The following is a 17,618-nucleotide window of genomic DNA, read 5'->3' as shown; positions in this document are numbered from 1 at the left end:
TGTGTTTGTGTCTTTTACTGTGTGTTTGTGTGTGATTTTTTACTGTGTTTGTGTCTTTTACTGTGTGTTTGTGTGTGATTTTTTACTGTATGTGTCTTTTACTGTGTGTGTGTCTATTACTGTGTGTGTGCCTTTTACTGTGTGTGTGCCTTTTACTGTGTGTGTGTCTATTACTGTGTGTGTGTCTTTTACTGTGTGTGTGTCTATTACTGTGTGTGTCTTTTACTGTGTGTGTGCCTTTTACTGTGTGTGTGCCTTTTACTGAGTGTGTCTTTTACTGTGTGTGTGTGTCTTTTACTGTGTGTCTTTTACTGTGTGTGTCTTTTACTGTGTGTGTGCCTTTTACTGTGTGTGTGCCTTTTACTGTGTGCCTTTTACTGTGTGTAGCGCACAAAGACTCCGTGAGACGAATAGAGTGAAGTCGATGAGGCTTTATTAAGCGTGTCTGTTCCCCCGCAGCTCGATAGTAAACTGGCCTGCGGGGGAAGACACCGGCTTCTTATACTCCGCCTTCAGGGCTGAGCTAGAGGTCAACGGCCAACCAGGACCCGGGATCTGTCAGCCAATGACATTCGGGCTTCCAGTCCCACATGACCCCCAATACATACTACCACATTCACCCCTTGTCAAAAATGAACCCGGCGGGGTGATGCTTCGTATGGTGGTAAGGGTTTACAGGGCTGGTCCTGGGAGGACAAAACATTCACATGGCAATACAGTATTGAACAATTTCGTCATGTTGCAACTATTTACAGAGGGTATAGGAAGAAAAGCAAAATGTTCTTGTGAACAGTCCATATTTGTTTTACATCGACGCCACGAGTCGGTCGGGCGGTCTGGTCGTCCGTGTCGATCGCCTCGGCCCCGGCGGTGGTGGTGGTGCTTGTACCAGTGTTGTCGCCTCCAGGAGCCGTACGGTTTCAGCTCGGGCTTGATTCTTGGTCGGTGCTGAGGGGAGGGGAACCGATCCTCCTGGGAAGGGGGCGGTCGCGGGGTGCGGCGGTGGCAGGAAGGGGGGGGGTTGGGTTGATGGTGTCGGGGGGGGGTGTGCGTGTTGCCGGCGGGCGCCAGATCCCGCAGGGAGACCGTGTCCTGTCGGCCGTCGGGGTACTCCATGTAGGCGTACTGGGGGTTCGCGTGGAGGAGGTGAACCCTTTCGACCAACGGGTCCGCCTTATGTGCCCGCACATGCTTTCGGAGCAGGATGGGTCCTGGGGCCGCCAGCCAGGTCGGCAGCGACGTTCCAGAGGAGGACCTCCTCGGGAAGACAAGGAGACGCTCATGAGGCGTTTGATTAGTGCTCGTACATAATAACGACCGGATGGAATGGAGAGCGTCCGGGAGGACCTCCTGCCACTGTGAAACTGGGAGGTCCCTGGACCGTAGGGCCTGTAGGACGGCCTTCCAGACCGTGCCGTTCTCCCTTTCTACTTGCCCGTTCCCCCGGGGGTTGTAGCTGGTCGTCCTGCTTGAGGCTATGCCCTTGCTGAGCAGGAACTGGCGCAGCTCGTCACTCATGAAAGAGGACCCCCTGTCGCTGTGGACGTATGCGGGGTAACCGAACAGTGTGAAGATGCTGTTCAGGGCTTTAATGACTGTGGCCGCGGTCATGTCAGAACAGAGAATGGCAAAAGGGAAGCGGGAGTATTCGTCCACTACATTAAGAAAATATGCGTTGCATATGAGGGGAGGGGCCCTTTGAAATCGAGACTGAGGCGTTCAAAGGGGCGGGAAGCCTTAATCAGGTGCGCTCCATCTGGCCTGAAAAAATGCGGCTTGCATTCCGCGCAGATGTGGCAGTCCCTTGTGACTGTACGGACCTCCTCTAAAGAGTATGGGAGATTGCGGGACTTGATGAAGTGGTAAAACCGAGTGACCCCCGGGTGGCAGAGGTCCTCGTGGAGGGTTTGGAGGCGGTTAATTTGTGCATTGGCACATGTGCCGCGGGATAGGGCATCGGACAGCTCGTTCAGCTTTCCGGGACGATACAAAACCTCATAGTTGAAGGTGGAGAGCTCGATCCTCCACCTTAAGATTTTGTCGTTTTTAATTTTGCCCCGCTGTGCACTATCGAACATGAAGGCTACCGACCGTTGGTCCGTGAGGAGAGTGAATCTCCTGCCGGCCAGGTAATGCCTCCAATGTCGCACAGCTTCCACTATGGCTTGGGCTTCCTTTTCTACTGAAGAGTGGCGGATTTCTGAGGCGTGGAGGGTCCGGGAGAAAAAGGCCACGGGTCTGCCCGCTTGGTTAAGGGTGGCCGCTAGAGCTACGTCGGAGGCGTCGCTCTCGACCTGGAAGGGGAGGGACTCGTCGATGGCGCGCATCGTGGCCTTTGCGATATCCGCTTTGATGCGGCTGAAGGCCTGGCAAGCCTCTGTCGACAGAGGGAAGGTCGTGGTCTGTATTAGGGGGCGGGCCTTGTCTGCGTACTGGGGGACCCACTGGGCGTAGTACGAAAAGAACCCCAAGCAGCGTTTCAGGGCTTTTGGGCAGTGCGGGAGGGGAAATTCCATGAGTGCGCGCATACGTTCGGGGTCGGGGCCTATTATCCCATTGCGCACTACGTAGCCCAGAATGGCTAGCCGGTCGGTGCTAAAAACGCACTTGCCCTCGTTGTACGTGAGGTTCAAGGCTTTGGCGGTCTGGAGGAATTTTTGGAGGTTGGCGTCATGGTCCTGCTGATCGTGGCCGCAGATGGTTACATTGTCGAGATACGGGAACGTGGCCCGCAACCCATGTTGATCAACCATTCGGTCCATCTCCCGTTGGAAGACCGAGACCCCGTTTGTGACGCCAAAAGGGACCCGTAGGAAATGGTATAATCGCCCGTCTGCCTCGAAGGCTGTGTACTTGCGGTCACTTGGGCGGATGGGGAGCTGATGGTAGGCGGACTTGAGGTCCACGGTGGAGAAGACTTTATATTGGGCAATCCGATTGACCATGTCGGATACGCGGGGGAGAGGGTACGCGTCTAGTTGTGTGTACCTGTTGATGGTCTGGCTATAGTCAATGACCATCCTTTGTTTCTCCCCTGTCTTCACTACTACCACCTGCGCTCTCCAGGGACTATTGCTGGCCTGGATTATGCCCTCCTTTAGTAGCCGCTGGACTTCGGACCGAATGAAGGTCCGGTCCTGGGCGCTGTACCGTCTGCTCCTAGTGGCGACGGGTTTGCAATCCGGGGTGAGGTTCGCAAACAAGGACGGGGGTTGCACCTTGAGGGTTGCGAGGCCGCAGATAGTGAGTGGGGGTATGGGGCCGCCGAATTTGAACGTAAGGCTCTGTAGATTGCATTGGAAATCTAATCCCAGCAAGGTGGGGGCACAGAGTTGGGGAAGGACGTTTAGTTTGTAGTTTTTGAACTCCCTCCCCTGCACCGTTAGGGTAACTATGCAGAATCCCTGGATCTGTACGGAGTGGGATCCTGCAGCTAGGCAAATCTTTTGTGCGCTGGGATAGGTGGTCAAGGAACAGCGTCTTACCGTGTCGCGGTGTATAAAGCTTTCCGTGCTCCCGGAGTCGACTAGGCATGGCGTCTCGTGGCCGTTTATTAGTACCGTTGTCGTCGTCGTCTGGAGTGTCCGGGGCTGAGCTTGATCGAGCGTAATCGAAGCGAGCCGTGGTTGTAGTAGTGGAGTGGGGTCCGTTGTTGCCGTCCAAGATGGCGACGGGGATGAGCAAAATGGCTGCCCCCATACATCGCATGTGGCTGGGGGGTCACAAGATGGCGGCGGGGTGGACAAAATGGCCGCCCCCATGCGTCGTACAGGTCTGGGGCGGTCCAAGATGGCGGCGCCCCTCCTCCCCTCGTGGTGGCCGGGACCCAAAATGGCGGCGTCTGCGGGTCGCACATGGTGCGCTGGGGGGGCTGGGGAGCGCTAGGACCGCGAGCGCTAGGACCGCGAGCGCTAGGACCGCGCGGAGCTCCCTCACCGGGGACAGCGGTGGTCGGGGCCCAAGTAGGTGGCGCCGGCGGGTCAGGCGTGGGGCGCGGGGTGGGGGTTAGGGTGGCGTTAGGGACGCGGAAAACTCCCTTCTCTCCGTGGAGAGTGTTGGCCGGGACCCAAAGCGGTAGCGCCGGCGGCGGGTCATACATGGGCTGCGGGGAGGGGGGTTGGGGAGCGTAGGCAGCGTGCAGGGCTCCCAGTTCTCCCGGGACCGCGGTGGTCGGGACCCAGAGCGGCTGCGCCTGCGGGTCGTACATGGCGTGCTGGGGGGGTTGGGGCGCGTAAACTGCTTGCAGGTCTCCCTGTGCTCCCGGGGCGGCGGCGACCTCGCGGGACCGGCACACAACCGCATAATGGCCCTTTTTCCCGCAGCTTTTGCAGATTGCTGCGCGGGCCGGGCAGCGCTGTCGGGGGTGTTTCGCCTGGCCGCAGAAATAACAGCGGGCGCCCCCGGTGCGACTCGGCGTTTGGACCGCGCAAGCCTGTGGGGTGTCCGGGGGGGGGGTAGGGGGTTTGCCGTGATGGGTACGTATGGGGCCCAATGGGTTGCCGCGCGGTCGGGGCCGTAGGCGCGGGTATTACGCGCGGCCACGTCTAGGGAGGCTGCTAGGGCCCGTGCCTCTGAGAGTCCTAGCGACTCTTTTTCTAGAAGTCTTTGGCGGATTTGGGAGGATTGCATACCTGCCACAAAAGCATCGCGCATTAACATGTCCGTGTGTTCATTTGCGTTCACCGACGGGCAGCTGCAGGCTCGTCCCAAAATCAGCAGCGCGGCGGAGAACTCGTCCATCGATTCTCCGGGAGCTTGCCGTCTCGTCGCGAGCTGGTAGCGAGCATAGATTTGGTTAACAGGGCGGACATAGAGACTTTTCAGTGCTGCGAACGCCGTCTGGAAATCGTCCGAGTCTTCGATGAGGGAGAAAATCTCCGTGCTCACCCTCGAGTGCAGGACCTGCAGTTTTTGGTCTTCTGAGACTCGGCCGGTGGCCGTTCTGAGGTAGGCCTCGAAGCAAGTCTGCCAGTGCTTGAAGGCTGCTGCCGCGTTCACTGCGTGGGGGCTGATCCTCAGGCATTCCGGAATGATCCTGAGCTCCATAGTCCTTTTTTTTTTAGACACGCTTAATAAATTGTAGCGCACAAAGACTCCGTGAGACGAATAGAGTGAAGTCGATGAGGCTTTATTAAGCGTGTCTGTTCCCCCGCAGCTCGATAGTAAACTGGCCTGCGGGGGAAGACTCCGGCTTCTTATACTTCGCCTTCAGGGCGGAGCTTGAGGTCAACGGCCAACCAGGACCCGGGATCTGTCAGCCAATGACATTAGGGCTTCCAGTCCCACATGACTCCCAATACATACTACCACATTGTGTGTGCCTTTTACTGTGTGTGTGTCTTTTACTGTGTGTGTGCCTTTTACTGTGTGTGTGTGCCTTTTACTGTGTGTGTCTTTTACTGTGTGTGTGTGTCTTTTACTGTGTGTGTGTGCCTTTTACTGTGTGTGTGCCTTTTACTGTGTGTGTGCCTTTTACTGTGTGTGTGTCTTTTACTGTGTGTGTGTGTCTTTTACTGTGTGTGTGTGCCTTTTACTGTGTGTGTGTGTCTTTTACTGTGTGTGTGTGCCTTTTACTGTGTGTGTGCCTTTTACTGTGTGTGTGCCTTTTACTGTGTGTGTGTCTTTTACTGTGTGTGTGTGCCTTTTACTGTGTGTGTGTCTTTTACTGTGTGTGTCTTTTACTGTGTGTGTGTGTCTTTTATTGTGTATGTCTTTTACTATGTGTGTGTCTTTTACTGTGTGTGTGTCTTTTACTGTGTGTGTCTTTTACAGTGTGATTGTGTGTCTTTTACTGTGTGTGTGTGTTTTATTGTGTGTGTATCTTTTACGCTGTGTCTTTTGCTGTGTGGTGTGTGTCTTTTACCATGTGTGTCTGTGACTGTGTCTTTTGCTATGTGTGTGTCTTTTACTGTGTGTGTTTTATTGTGAGTGTGTGGCTTTTACTGTGTGTGTGTGTGTGTCTTTTATTGTGTATGTCTTTTACTGTGTGTGTGTCTTTTACTGTGTGTGTGTGTATCTTTTACGCTGTGTCTTTTGCTGTGTGGTGTGTGTCTTTTACGCTGTGTCTTTTGCTGTGTGGTGTGTGTCTTTTACCATGTGTGTCTGTGACTGTGTCTTTTGCTATGTGTGTCTTTTACTGTGTGTGTGTTTTATTGTGAGTGTGTGTTTCACTGTGTGTGTCTGTTTTACTGTGTGTTTGTTTTACTGTGTGTATGTGTGTTTTACTTTGTGTTTGTTTTACTGTTTGTATGTGTCTTTTACTGTGTGTGTGTGTATTTTACTGTGTTTGTGTGTCTTTTACTGTGTGTGTATCTTTTACTATGTGTCTTTTGCTGTGTTTGTGTGTCTTTTACCGTGGGTGTCTGTTACTGTGTTTTTTGCTGTGTGTGTCTTTTACTGTGTGTGTATATTTTACTGTGCATGTCTTTTAATGTGTGTGTTTAACTCTGTGTGTCTTTTACTGTGTGTGTGTATCTTTTACTCTGTGTGTGTGTGTCTTTTACTGTGCATGTGTCGTTTGCTGTGTGTGCGCGTGTGTTTTACTGTGTGTGTGTTTTTATGGTGTTTGTGTCTTTTACCGTGTGTCTGTGACTGTGTCTTTTGCTATGTGTGTGTCTTTTACTGTGTGTGTGTTTCACTGTGTGTCTGTTTTACTGTGTGTTTGTTTTACTGTGTGTTTTACTTTGTGTGTGTCTTTTACTATGTGTGTGTGTGTTTTACTGTGCATGTTTTTACAGTGTGTGTGGGTTTTACTATGTGTGTGTCTTTTACTATGTGAGTGTGTGTGTCCTTTAATCCCTATGTGTGTCTTTAATCCATGCGTCTGTCTTTCACTGTGTGTATTTTACTGTGTGTGTAGCTTTTACTGTATGTGTTCCTTTTACTGTGTGTTTTATTGTGTATGTCTTTTATTGTATGTTTACTGTGTTTCTTTTACTGTGTATGAGTGTCTTTTACTATGTATGTGTCTTTTACTATGTGTGTGACTCTTACTGTTTGTGTGCGTGTGTGAGAGAATGTGTGTCTTTTGCAGTGTGTGTTTGTATCTTTTTTTAAATGTATCTTATTACAGACATGTATCAAAACAGGTTACAACACATGAACACATTGAGAAACATACTTCCCAGCAATCTGCTATCGTGTACATATCTTTTACAGTGTATGTGTCTTTTACTGTGTGTGTGTCTCTTACTGTGGGTGCGTGTGTGAGAGTTTGTGTGTGTCCTTTACAGTGTGTGTGTATCTTTTACAGGGTGTGTCTTTTACAGTGTGTGTCTTTTACAGTGTGTGTCTTTTACTGTGTGTGTGTCTCTTACTGTGGGTGCGTGTGTGAGAGTGTGTGTGTGTCCTTTACAGTGTGTGTGTATCTTTTACAGGGTGCGTCTTTTACAGGGTGCGTCTTTTACAGTGTGTGTCTTTTACAATGTGCGTATCTTTTGTAGTGTGTAGGTCTTTTACTGTGTGTGCACATGAGAGTGTGTGTCTTTTACTGTGTGTGTCTTTTACTGTGTGTGGGTGCGTGTGAGAGTGTGTGTGTCCTTTACAGTGTGTATGTGTCTTTTACAATGTGTGTGTCTTTTACTGTGTGTGACAGAAGGACTGTACAATAAACAAAGTACATAGTGCAATTGCCGTAGCTCGTCCCACCCAGATCTGCCTAATTGACCCCCTATACTACATTCCCCTAACCCTCCCTCCCCCTGCCCTTCTCCCCCCCCTACTGACGATTAGTTCTCCGCAAAGAAGTCGATGAATGGTTGCCACCTCCGGGCGAACCCTAACAACGACCCTCTCAAGGCGAACTTGATTTTCTCTGAGCCCAGGAAACTCGCCATGTCTGACAGCCAGGCTTCCGACTTCGGGGGCTTCGAGTCCCTCCAAGTTAGCAGTATCCGTCTCCGGGCCTGCCAGGGAAGCAAAGGCCAAGACGTCGGCCTCTTTCTCCCCCTGGACTTCCGGGGCCTCTGAAACCCCAGAAATCGCCACCTCTGGACTCATTGTCACCCTCGTGTTCAATACTCTAGACATGACGTCCTCGAACCCCTGCCAGTATCTCATAGGTTTTGGACACGCCCAAAACATGTGGACATGGTCTGCCGGTCCTCTCAGACACTTTACACACTTGTCCTCTCCGCTGAAGAATCTGCACATCCGGGGCACTGTCATTGGGCCCGGTGGGCGACATTAAATTTAATCAGGCCGAGCCTGGCACATGTTGCAGTCCCATTAACCCTGCTCAGTGCCTTCGCCCACAGGCCTTCCTCAATCTCCCCTCCCAACTCCTCCCATTTATGCCTCAGCTCCTTGATCTTCGTCTCCTCCGCCCCCATGAGCTCCTTGTAAATATCCGAGACACTTCCCTCCCCCACCCATTCTCTAGACACAACCCTATCTTGGATCTCCCTTAGTGGCAAGAGTGGAAAAGATGGAACCTGTCTGCACAAAAAGTCCCGCACCTGAATATACCGGAATTCATTCCCCCTCGTCAACCCAAACTTGGCCTCCAGCGCCCTCAAGCTAGGGAAGCTCCCTTCCAAGAACAAATCTCCCATCCGCTCAATCCCCGCCCTCCGCCATACCCGAAACCCCCCCTGTCCAACCTCCCCGGGGCAAACCAATGGTTGTCACATATCGGGGACCCGTTGCTCCCACGCGCCTCCTCCACTGTCCCCAGATCCGAAGGGCCACCACCACTACAGGGCTGGCGGAGAAGCGCGCCGGCGGGAACGGCAGAGGCGCCGTCACCAACGTACCCAGACTGGTACCCCTACATGAGGCTGCCTCCAACCGCTCCCAAGTCAACCCCCCCCCACCACCACCACCCACTTCCTTATCATGGCTATGTTAGCCGCCCAATAATAGTTGCTGAAATTTGGCAGTGCAAGCCCCTCCCCCCCCACTGTGCTACCGCAGACTAGCTCACCAGCTAGCCTGGTGGCCCACTGCTCCGGCGCCAGCGTGTCTCCCACCTACTGTTGCCTACCTGCCCTCCCCCCGCCCATCGAAACCATCGCCCTCCTCAACCCAGCCCCGACAACCGCCCACTTTAAGAAACAGACGCCAACCAAAGTCAGTGTAAAGAAAAACAAAGCCAAACTCTCGCCATAATACAGATCAAAGTAATACTACTCCAAATAATGCAAAGCCAAAAATCCCCAGCACCACCCCCTTCGCAACACAGAAAACCCACCGAAATCGAATCATTTTTTCAACTACTGTCCCCTTCCTAAATAAAACGCAATTATCAAAGAGAAAAGCCAAGAACGAAAACGAACAAACGAATAAATCAGGGCAAACAGCATTTAAAACGAACAGGAAAAACAGTCTCAAACTTAGAGCAGAATGTTCTCAAGTTGGCACCAGTCCTTTCCTCCTGGCCAACTCCATAGTGTCCTCGGGCGACTCAAAGTAATGATGTTGGTCCTCACGCGTAACTCAAAACCGCGCCGGATACAACAGTCCGAACTTAACCTGCTTCTTGAACAGGATCGACTTGACTTGATTAACCCTGCCCTCCTCCTGGCCACCTCCACGCTTAGATCTTGGTACACCCGCAGAATGCTGTTGTCCCACTTACAGCTCCGAGTGCGCTTGGCCCACTGGAGAACGCGCTCCTTATCCAGGTACCTGTGGAACCTGACCACCATCGCCCGAGGGGGATCTCCCCGCCGCGGCTCACTCACCAGCGCTCTGCACGCACGATCCACCTCCAACGGTCGGGGGAAAGCCCCATCTCCCAGCAGCTTCTGGAACATGTTCGCCACAAACTCCCCGGGATCAGCCCCCTCCGGGAGGCCCACAATCCTTAGGTTCTGCCGACGGGACCTGTTCTCCAAATCCTCTACCTTTTTCCACCAGCCTTTTTTGCCGGTCCCCCAGCATCTCCACCTCCATCTCCTCCGCCGTCTGGTGTTCCTCCTGTTCAGCTAGCACCTTCTCCAGTTTCTGGATCGTCCGGTCCTGGGCATCTAGCCTCCACGCCATCCTCTCCGCCGTTTCCTTAATCGGGTCTAGACATTCCCGTTAATTGTCTGGCGATGCCTCCCCGGATGACCTGCGTCAGCTCCTCTGTTGATGGTTGGGCTGAAGCCCCAGGGGTCTGGACACCGGCCATCGTGTCCGCTGCTGCAGCCAACGCCCAGCTCGAGCCTGTCTTTTTGTTTCTTCCCTTTCGATCCCTGTTCCAGAAACCAATTTATGCACCAGGCACTTATTCACTGTTTCTTCAAGTCCAGCGCTTAAAAACGCAAAGAAAGACGGGGGGAAAGATCCGAATGTCTAGACAGAGCGGGGGCCACCAATGTGCGACCTACTCCCTCATAGTCGCCACCGGAAGTCATCAGAGTGTGTCTTTGACTGTGTGTGTGCGTGTGTGAGAGAGTGCGCGTGTGTGAGAGAGTGTGTGTGTGTCTTTTACAGTGTGTCTCTTTCAGTGTGTGTCTTTTACAGTGTGTGTCTTTTACAGTGTGTGCGTGTGTGAGTGCGTCTTTTACAGTGTGTGCGTATCTTTTGCAGTGTGTATGTCTTTTACTGTGTGTGCACGTGAGAGTGTGTGTCTTTTACTGTGTGTGTCTTTTACAGCTCGAGCCTGTCTTTTTGTTTCTTCCCTTTCGATCCCTTTGGGCTCTCTGTTCCAGAAACCAATATATGCACCAGACACTTATTCACTGTTTCTTCAAGTCCAGCGCTTAAAAACGCAAAAAAGGTCGGGGGGAAAGGTCCGAATGTCTAGCCAGAGCGGGGGCCACCAATGTGCGACCTACTCCCTCATAGTCGCCACCGGAAGTCATCAGAGTGTGTCTTTGACTGTGTGTGTGCGTGTGTGAGAGAGTGTGCGTGTGTGAGAGAGTGTGCGTGTGTCTTTTACAGTTTGTCTCTTTCAGTGTGTGTCTTTTACAGTGTGTGTCTTTTACAGTGTGTGCGTGTGTGAGAGTGTGTGTCTTTTACAGTGTGTCTTTTTACACTGTGTCTTTTTACAGTGTGTGTATTTTACAGTGTGTGCGTGTGTGAGTGTGTGTGTCTTTTACAGTGTGCGTATCTTTTGTAGTGTGTATGTCTTTTACTGTGTGTGCACGTGAGAATGTGTGTCTTTTACTGTATTTGTCTTTTACAATACAGGAGGTTGAGGGGCGACCTGATAGAGGTCTACAAAATTATGAGGGGCATAGACAGAGTGGATAGTCAGAGGCTTTTCCCCGGGGTAGAGGGTCAATTACTAGGGGGCATAGGTTTAAGGTGAGAGGGGCAAGGTTTAGAGTAGATGTACGAGGCAATTTTTTTACGCAGAGGGTAGTGGGTGCCTGGAACTCGCTACCGGAGGAGGTGGTGGAAGCAGGGACGATAGTGACATTTAAGGGGCATCTTGACAAATACATGAATAGGATGGGAATAGAGGGATACGGACCCAGGAAGTGTGGAAAATTGTAGTTTAGTCGGGCAGCATGGTCGGCAGGGGCTTGGAGGGCCGAAGGGCCTGTTCCTGTGCTGTACTTTTCTTTGTTCCTTGTTCTTCGGAGCCAGAGGTGCAATTACAGCATCGTAGAGACTTGGGCTAACTAGGGTGGCACGGTAGCACAGTGGTTAGCACTGTTGTAATTGACCCAGTAATTGACCCCTCTACCCTGGGAAAAAGCCTCTGACTATCCACTCTGTCTATGACCCTCATAATTTTGTAGACCTCTATCAGTTCGCCCCTCAACCTCCGTCATTCCAGTGAGAACAAACCAAGTTTATTCAACCTCTCCTCATAGTGAATGCCCTCATACCAGGCAACATTCTGGTAAATCTCTTCTGCACCCTCTCTAAAGCCTCCACATCCTTCTGGTAGTGTGGCGACCAGAATTAAACACTATACTCCAAGTGTGGCCTAACTAAGGTTCTATACAGCTGCAACATGACTTGCCAAATTTTATACTCAATGCCTGGCCAATGAAGGCAAGCATGCCGTATGCCTTCTTGACTACCTTCTCCACCTGTGTTGCCCCTTTCAGTGACCTGTGGACCTGTACACCTAGATCTCTCTGACTATCAACACTCTTGAGGGTTCTACCATTCACTGTATATTCCCTACCTGTATTAGACCTTCCAAAATGCATTACCTCACATTTGTCCGGATTAAACTCCATCTGCCATCTCTCCGCCCAAGTCTCCAAACAATCTAAATCCTGCTGTATTCTCTGACAGTCCTCATCGCAATCCGCAATTCCACCAACCTTGGTGTCGTCTGCAAACTTACTAATCAGACCAGTTACATTTTCCTCCAAATCATTTATATATACTACAAACAGCAAAGGTCCCAGCACTGATCCCTGCGGAACACCACTAGTCACAGCCCTCCAATCAGAAAAGCATCCTTCCATTGCTACTCTCTGCCTTCTATGACCTCGCCAGTTCTTTATCCAGCAGAAGCCGAGCTGTGTTGCAAAACCCGGATTCTTCAACAACACCACTGCAGCAATCACACGAATCCCGACTTTTAACCCTTCCTGCAACTCACACAAATAATACAATACATTTAAAATCCCAACATTCATCACACCAACCCCATATACCTTTCCTGGGAGTGTTTGATGGGGTCAGTGTAGAGGGAGCTTTACTCTGTATCTAACCCCGTGCAGTACCTGTCCTGGGAGTGTTTGTTGGGGACAGTGCAGAGGGAGCTTTACTCTGTATCTAACCCCGTGCTGTACCTGTCCTGGGAGTGTTTGATGGGGACAGTGTAGAGGGAGCTTTACTCTGTATCTAACCCCGTGCCGTAACTGTCCTGGGAGTGTTTGATGGGGTCAGTGTAGAGGGAGCTTTACTCTGTATCTAACCCCGTGCAGTACCTGTCCTGGGAGTGTTTGATGGGGACAGTGCAGAGGGAGCTTTACTCTGGATCTAACCCCGTGCTGTACCTGTCCTGGGAGTGTTTGATGGGGACAGTGCAGAGGGAGCTTTACTCTGGATCTAACCCCGTGCTGTACCTGTCCTGGGAGTGTTTGATGGGGACAGTGTAGAGGGAGCTTTACTCTGTATCTAACCCCGTGCCGTAACTGTCCTGGGAGTGTTTGATGGGGTCAGTGTAGAGGGAGCTTTACTCTGTATCTAACCCCGTGCAGTACCTGTCCTGGGAGTGTTTGTTGGGGACAGTGCAGAGGGAGCTTTACTCTGTATCTAACCCCGTGCTGTACCTGTCCTGGGAGTGTTTGATGGGGACAGTGCAGAGGGAGCTTTACTCTGGATCTAACCCCGTGCTGTACCTGTCCTGGGAGTGTTTGATGGGGACAGTGTAGAGGGAGCTTTACTCTGTGACTAACCCCGTGCTGTACCTGTCCTGGGAGTGTTTGATGGGGACAGTGTAGAGGGAGCTTTACTCTGTATCTAACCCCGTGCTGTACCTGTCCTGGGAGTGTTTGATGGGGACAGTGCAGAGGGAGCTTTACTCTGGATCTAACCCCGTGCTGTACCTGTCCTGGGAGTGTTTGATGGGGACAGTGTAGAGGGAGCTTTACTCTGTATCTAACCACGTGCTGTACCTGTCCTGGGAGTGTTTGATGGGGACAGTGTAGAGGGAGCTTTACTCTGTATCTAACACCGTGTTGTACCTGTCCTGGGAGTGTTTGATGGGGACAGTGTAGAGGGAGCTTTCCTCTGTCTCTAACCCCGTGCTGTACCTGTCCTGGGAGTGTTTGATGGGGACAGTGTAGAGGGAGCTTTACTCTGGATCTAACCCCGTGCTGTTCCTGTCCTGGGAGTGTTTGATGGGGACAGTGTAGAGGGAGCTTTACTCTGTATCGAACCCCGTGCTGTACCTGCCCTGGGAGTGTTTGATGGGGACAGTGTAGAGGGAGCTTTACTCTGTATCTAACCCTGTGCTGCACCTGTCCTGGGAGTGTTTGATGGGGACAGTGTAGAGGGAGCTTTACTCTGTATCTATCCCCGTGCCGTAACTGTCCTGGGAGTGTTTGATGGGGGACAGTGTAGAGGGAGCTTTACTCTGTATCTAACCCCGTGCTGTACCTGTCCTGGGAGTGTTTGATGGGGACAGTGTAGAGGGAGCTATACTCTGTATCTAACCCTGTGTTGTACCTGTCCTGGGAGTGTTTGATGGGGACAGTGCAGAGGGAGCTTTACTCTGTATCTAACCCCGTGCTGTACCTGTCCTGGGAGTGTTTGATGGGGACAGTGTAGAGGGAGCTTTACTCTGTATCTAACCCCGTGCTGTACCTGTCCTGGGAGTGTTTGATGGGGACAGTGTAGAGGGAGCTTTACTCTGTATCTAACCCCGTGCCGTAACTGTCCTGGGAGTGTTTGATGGGGTCAGTGTAGAGGGAGCTTTACTCTGTATCTAACCCCGTGCAGTACCTGTCCTGGGAGTGTTTGATGGGGACAGTGCAGAGGGAGCTTTACTCTGGATCTAACCCCGTGCTGTACCTGTCCTGGGAGTGTTTGATGGGGACAGTGCAGAGGGAGCTTTACTCTGGATCTAACCCCGTGCTGTACCTGTCCTGGGAGTGTTTGATGGGGACAGTGTAGAGGGAGCTTTACTCTGTATCTAACCCCGTGCCGTAACTGTCCTGGGAGTGTTTGATGGGGTCAGTGTAGAGGGAGCTTTACTCTGTATCTAACCCCGTGCAGTACCTGTCCTGGGAGTGTTTGTTGGGGACAGTGCAGAGGGAGCTTTACTCTGTATCTAACCCCGTGCTGTACCTGTCCTGGGAGTGTTTGATGGGGACAGTGCAGAGGGAGCTTTACTCTGGATCTAACCCCGTGCTGTACCTGTCCTGGGAGTGTTTGATGGGGACAGTGTAGAGGGAGCTTTACTCTGTATCTAACCCCGTGCTGTACCTGTCCTGGGAGTGTTTGATGGGGACAGTGCAGAGGGAGCTTTACTCTGGATCTAACCCCGTGCTGTACCTGTCCTGGGAGTGTTTGATGGGGACAGTGTAGAGGGAGCTTTACTCTGTGTCTAACCCCGTGCTGTACCTGTCCTGGGAGTGTTTGATGGGGACAGTGCAGAGGGAGCTTTACTCTGTGACTAACCCCGTGCTGTACCTGTCCTGGGAGTGTTTGATGGGGACAGTGTAGAGGGAGCTTTACTCTGTATCTAACCCCGTGCTGTACCTGTCCTGGGAGTGTTTGTTGGGGACAGTGCAGAGGGAGCTTTACTCTGTATCTAACCCCGTGCTGTACCTGTCCTGGGAGTGTTTGATGGGGACAGTGCAGAGGGAGCTTTACTCTGGATCTAACCCCGTGCTGTACCTGTCCTGGGAGTGTTTGATGGGGACAGTGTAGAGGGAGCTTTACTCTGTATCTAACCACGTGCTGTACCTGTCCTGGGAGTGTTTGATGGGGACAGTGTAGAGGGAGCTTTACTCTGTATCTAACACCGTGTTGTACCTGTCCTGGGAGTGTTTGATGGGGACAGTGTAGAGGGAGCTTTCCTCTGTCTCTAACCCCGTGCTGTACCTGTCCTGGGAGTGTTTGATGGGGACAGTGTAGAGGGAGCTTTACTCTGGATCTAACCCCGTGCTGTTCCTGTCCTGGGAGTGTTTGATGGGGACAGTGTAGAGGGAGCTTTACTCTGTATCGAACCCCGTGCTGTACCTGCCCTGGGAGTGTTTGATGGGGACAGTGTAGAGGGAGCTTTACTCTGTATCTAACCCTGTGCTGCACCTGTCCTGGGAGTGTTTGATGGGGACAGTGTAGAGGGAGCTTTACTCTGTATCTAACCACGTGCTGTACCTGTCCTGGGAGTGTTTGATGGGGACAGTGTAGAGGGAGCTTTACTCTGTATCTAACACCGTGTTGTACCTGTCCTGGGAGTGTTTGATGGGGACAGTGTAGAGGGAGCTTTCCTCTGTCTCTAACCCCGTGCTGTACCTGTCCTGGGAGTGTTTGATGGGGACAGTGTAGAGGGAGCTTTACTCTGGATCTAACCCCGTGCTGTTCCTGTCCTGGGAGTGTTTGATGGGGACAGTGTAGAGGGAGCTTTACTCTGTATCGAACCCCGTGCTGTACCTGCCCTGGGAGTGTTTGATGGGGACAGTGTAGAGGGAGCTTTACTCTGTATCTAACCCTGTGCTGCACCTGTCCTGGGAGTGTTTGATGGGGACAGTGTAGAGGGAGCTTTACTCTGTATCTAACCCCGAGCCGTAACTGTCCTGGGAGTGTTTGACGGGGGACAGTGTAGAGGGAGCTTTACTCTGTATCTAACCCCGTGCTGTACCTGTCCTGGGAGTGTTTGATGGGGACAGTGTAGAGGGAGCTATACTCTGTATCTAACCCTGTGTTGTACCTGTCCTGGGAGTGTTTGATGGGGACAGTGCAGAGGGAGCTTTACTCTGTATCTAACCCCGTGCTGTACCTGTCCTGGGAGTGTTTGATGGGGACAGTGTAGAGGGAGCTTTACTCTGTATCTAACCCCGTGCTGTACCTGTCCTGGGAGTGTTTGATGGGGACAGTGTAGAGGGAGCTTTACTCTGGATCTAACCCCGTGCTGTTCCTGTCCTGGGAGTGTTTGATGGGGACAGTGTAGAGGGAGCTTTACTCTGTATCTAACCCCGTGCTGTAACTGTCCTGGGAGTGTTTGATGGGGACAGTGTAGAGGGAGCTTTACTCTGTATCTAACCCCATGCTGTACCTGTCCTGGGAGTGTTTGATGGGGGACAGTGTAGAGGGAGCTTTACTCTGTATCTAACCCCGTGCTGTACCTGTCCTGGGAGTGTTTGATGGGGACAGTGTAGAGGGAACTTTACTCTGTATCTAACCCCGTGCTGTACCTGTCCTGGGTGTGTTTGATGGGGGACAGTGTAGAGGGAGCTTTACTCTGTATCTAACCCCGTGCTGTACCTGTCCTGGGAGTGTTTGATGGGGACAGTGTAGAGTGAGCTTTACTCTGTATCTAACCCTGTGTTGTACCTGTCCTGGGAGTGTTTGATGGGGACAGTGCAGAGGGAGCTTTACTCTGTACCTAACCCCGTGCTGTACCTGTCCTGGGAGTGTTTGATGGGGACAGTGTAGAGGGAGCTTTACTCTGTATCTAACCCCGTGCTGTACCTGTCCTGGGAGTGTGTTTGATGGGGACAGTGCAGAGGGAGATTTACTCTGTATCTAACCCCGTGCTGTACCTGTCCTGGGAGTGTTTGATGGGGACAGTGTAGAGGGAGCTTTACTCTGTACCTAACCCCGTGCTGTACCTGTCCTGGGAGTGTTTGATGGGGACAGTGGAGAGGGAGCTTTACTCTGTATCTAACCCCGTGCTGTACCTGTCCTGGGATTGTTTGATGGGGACAGTGTAGAGGGAGCTTTACTCTGTATCTAACCCCGTGCTGTACCTGTCCTGGGAGTGTTTGATGGGGACAGTGTAGAGGGAGCTTTACTCTGTATCTAACCCCATGCTGTACCTGTCCTGGGAGTGTTTGATGGGGACAGTGTAGAGGGAGCTTTACTCTGTACCTAACCCCGTGCTGTACCTGTCCTGGGAGTGTTTGATGTGGTCAGTGTAGAGGGAGCTTTATTCTGTATCTAACCCCATGCTGTACCTGTCCTGGGAGTGTTTGATGGGGACAGTGTAGAGGGAGCTTTACTCTGTATCTAACCCCATGCTGTACCTGTCCTGGGAGTGTTTGATGGGG

At 52.0% G+C, this 17,618-nt stretch overlaps 1 protein-coding gene across 1 annotated transcript in view; it reads left to right on the top strand.

Moving 5' to 3' along the window:
• LOC140398964 (fibulin-1-like) overlaps window positions 1-17,618 on the top strand; it is a 316,048-nt gene that overhangs the window by 7,214 nt on the left and 291,216 nt on the right. The window lies entirely within an intron of this gene.

Source organism: Scyliorhinus torazame, chromosome 22, assembly GCF_047496885.1.
Source record: "Scyliorhinus torazame isolate Kashiwa2021f chromosome 22, sScyTor2.1, whole genome shotgun sequence".
Classification (NCBI taxonomy): domain Eukaryota; kingdom Metazoa; phylum Chordata; class Chondrichthyes; order Carcharhiniformes; family Scyliorhinidae; genus Scyliorhinus; species Scyliorhinus torazame.
Note: the sequence above shows the minus strand (reverse complement) of the source record. Positions and strands in the feature narration are given on the sequence as shown.